The 4,004-nt window shown below is 41.1% G+C and overlaps 1 pseudogene; it reads right to left on the bottom strand.

The window, feature by feature from the left end:
* Positions 1-516: 516 nt before the first annotated feature.
* On the bottom strand, positions 517-1,376 carry LOC117074088 (annotated as a pseudogene).
* Between the last annotated feature and the right edge of the window lie 2,628 nt (positions 1,377-4,004).

The raw sequence follows: 4,004 nt of genomic DNA, 5'->3' as shown, positions 1-4,004 counted from the left end.
AACAGTTATCACATCCTGCAGACCTTTCGGTGTAAAAGAGGTGATGATGAACTGAGATGGGGAACAGGTCATGAATATCTGTCTAAAAATGTCCCTTTCAGGTGAGTTCATACACACCGTCAACCAACGAGCCTCTCATCTATTAGGGTTAAGAAACCAAGGTTCAGTTCTTAGGAAACCACAGTTTTATTCATTTATTCACTATGAATTTACAAAGTGCCTCTATATTGTCAGCTTCCATTTGCAAACATTTCTACATAAAAAATAAATCTGGCATTTCTAGAAAAACCAAGTTCCCTCCAATTCTACAGCCGAAAAGACTTTCCTTTGGAATTGAGTTTCTTCTGTACCTTTGAAAGGGTAATACCTTAAAGCTGAATCATTTTTGACCCAGAGGCCTAGCATGATATTTAGCAATACCTGCATCCCAGAAATACGACATTAAAAGATACATTAAATTATGAAGACACCTATGCTGCAAAACAGTTTTAAATTAAACAACTGTACAGCATTCATTTACACTTGAAATTCCAGTCTTAATCCAAGCTTGTGAGCCTGAATGTTCTTACCATCCAGGAAAGCTGACAGTGTCAGTCTGATACCTGGCTTTAGGGTCTGAATATATCCTAAACCTAACAGACTGAAGTTGTTCACTTTATCCAAAAAGCAAGCATCAGGGTTGATCTGATACTTGGCTGCTATTTCAAAGCAAGTATTACATTTTTCTGCTGTCCAGGAGAGATTCACAGTGCTCTCAACTTCTTGTTCACTTTCTGTTAAATGGAACCACCAAACACTATCCCATCATTCACATTAGTATGAAGCTGGAATTCGTCAGTCTTCTAGCTAACCACAAAGTTGCACTGGGTCCCTTGGGGCTTTGCAGTCTCAGAATTCATCTGGTAGCCAGTCAGCCAACCCTTGTACACAACACCAGAGAGCCTCTGATTGAAGGCTCAGCAATTTCAAAATCCATGTCACAGGTTGATGTGCTACCACAAGTATTTTAGCGGTTTTTTCTCCAGGTTAGGATGAATTAAAGGTCAGCTTTGCTTTTTCTTCCCCAGTAGGAAGGATGAATTGAAAGTCAGCTTCAGTCCATGTGCATTACTCCTCATGGTAATCTCAGTGTCTAGTGTATTGTCAGTGTTCCATTTCTCTGTAAACATCAGACCATGGTCTGTCCAGCTGTACTTGGTTTCCAGACTGCCCTTCACTTTGGTGGTCTCAGTGTTGGCTGAGGCTGAGCTTGTAAATTCCAATCCATTCTCAGAATTTGCTTTCAAATCAAGCTTTATTAGACCAAATCCATGGCCCTTGGAGAAAACATCCCTGACAGATTTGTCAAGATCAGCACATGTGGGCAGCACTGCCATCTTCTGCTCGGAGGTGATAGCCACATGGGCTCAGTGGAAGCTACCACATGAATTGTGGTGCAGAGGGAGGAGTGGAGCCAGCAGTGGGGCCAAGGGTGGAATGGCACTGAGAGGGAAAGACTTTCAAAGACCAGAAGAAAAGTTGAGTGAAGATACTGAAGTTTGACTAGTGTTGTGGGTTGAATTGTGCCTCACTCCTAAAAAATATGTTGAAGTCTGCTATGGTTTTAATGTGTCCCCAAAAGGTTTATGTGTCGGCAACTTAATCCCTGTTGAAATAGTATTGAGACATGGAGCATAACAAGAGGTCATTGGGTCATGAGAATGAAGCCCTGAAGAATGGATAAATGTCATTATCATGGGAGTGGATTAGTTATCATGAGAGTGAGTTGTTATAAAGTGAGTCTGGCCCTTGGTGTTTCTCTGTCTTGCACCCTCACTCACCAATGATGCTTTCTGCCATGGTGTGACCCTTTCCAGATGCTGGCACCATGCTCCTGAACTTCCGTCTCTCCCAATCCATGAAAAAAAATTATTTTTAAATAAATTACTCAGTTTGTGATATTCTGTTACAGCAGCAGAAAATGGACTAAGACAGATAATTGGTACTGGGAGTAGAGATATTGCTACAATAATAATACCTGAAAATGTGGAAGTGGCTTTCGAACTGTGTAATGAGCAGAGGCTGGAAGAATTTGAAAGAGCAGATTAGAAGAATCCTAGATTGCCATGAATGGAACATTAACGGTAATTCTGATGAGGACTCAGAAGAAGACAAGAAATGCCAGGAAAGTCTAGAATTTCTTAGAGATCACTCAAGTGGTCATGATTAGAATGTTGATATAAATATGGTCAATAAGGGACATTCTGATGAAGTCTCGGACAGAAATAAGGAATACCTTATTGGAAACTAGAGTAAAGGCCATCCTTACTATAAAGTATCAAAGAACTTGGCTGAACTGTGTTCATGCCTGGAGGCTTAATGAAATATGGAATTTAAGAGTAATGAGCTAGCATATCTAGAAAAAGAAATATCTAGGGAGTAAAGCATTCAGTCCACTGTGTGTCTACTTTTCATCACTTACTGTAAGATGTGAGAGGAAAGAAATGACTTATAGATGGAATTTATAATCTAAAAGAAAGTACAGCAGAAAGATTTGGAAAACTCAGTATGGACATGTGTTAGAGAATGAAATAATTTTCAGGAAAGAAAACCAAGGTTGTGGCCCAGCAACAATTTGTTAAGGAGATTAGTACTGATGCAGGGATTATCAAGATAATGGTAAAAGACACTGAGGGCATTTCAGATATCTTCAAGGTTTTCCTGTCTATCACAGGCCCAAGCTCTAGAGGGGCAGAATTGTTTAGGGGACTTGCTTCCCAGAGCTACCTCAGGTCTCTGCTCCCTGCATTCCTGCACAGCACTCTTCACTTGCCCCAGCCATGGATTAAGTGGCCCCATGTGCAGCTCAACCTGCCACTTCAGAATATACAAGCCATAAACATTGATGGCATCCATGTGGTGCTAATTCTGCAAGTGCACAGAGTGCAAGAGCTGCAGGGACATAGGTTCCTCCATGTAGATTTCAAAGGATGTCACAGAGAGCCTAAGGGCCCAGCTAGAAAACTGTTTCAGGGGCAGAGCTGCTGCAGAGAGTCTCTATGAGAACAAATCGTAGTGAGACCATGGAAGTGGGGCCACTCCCAAGACCAAAAAACTTTAGGATTCTCAGCATCCAACTCTAGCCTGGGAAAGCTACAGCCATGAGACTCCAATGCAAGAGCACTGAAGCATGGAATGAGACCAGCACAGCTATAGCGTAGGGTCTCAACTCCCTCCTCAACCCAGGGTTCCCAGTAAGATGAGTGTAGAGTCAAAGAAGATTATTCTGGAAACTTCAGATTTAATGTTGTTTGGCCTGTTGTGTTTTAGACTTACTCGGGATCAGTTACCCCTCTTTTCTAACCTATTTCTCCCTTATGGAATGGGAATGTCTACGCTATGCCTGTCCCATCATTGTATTTTAGAATTAAGTAAGTTGTTTTGATTTTACAGGCTCACAGCTGGAGGAATTTGCATCAGGATGAATTGTGTTTAGAGTCTCAGTCATATCTGATTTACAATGAGACTCTGGACTTTGGATTTTTGAGTTAATGCTGAAATGAGTTAAGCCTTTTGGGACCATTGGGATGGAATGATTGTATTTTGCACTGTGAGAAGGATATGACTTTTGAAACCAGAGTGGAATGCTATGGTTTAAATATATTCCCCCAAAAGTTCATGCACTGGAAACTTAATCACCAAGACAATAACATTGGGAGGTAGAACCTAATAATAGTGATTAAGTCATGAGGAAGAGCCCTAAAGAATGGATTGATGTCATTAAAGTGGTAACAGGTTGATTATCATGAGTGGGTTGTTACAAAGTGTGTCCAGCCCCTGGTGATTTCTCTCTCTCATAGCATTATGATAGGATATGAGAAAGGATAGGAGAACTCTCCTTCCTCATAGCCATGTGATGCTTTCTGCATGGGATGACTCTCACATTGTGCTGGTGTCATGCTCCTGGACTTTCTAGCTTCTCAAACAGAAATAAATTTCTTTTCCTTACAAATTGCCCAGTCTAT

This window comes from Trachypithecus francoisi, unplaced genomic scaffold (assembly GCF_009764315.1).
Source record: "Trachypithecus francoisi isolate TF-2019V2 unplaced genomic scaffold, Tfra_2.0 Lachesis_group5, whole genome shotgun sequence".
Taxonomy (NCBI): domain Eukaryota; kingdom Metazoa; phylum Chordata; class Mammalia; order Primates; family Cercopithecidae; genus Trachypithecus; species Trachypithecus francoisi.
This window is presented reverse-complemented; position numbering and strand designations above follow the sequence as displayed.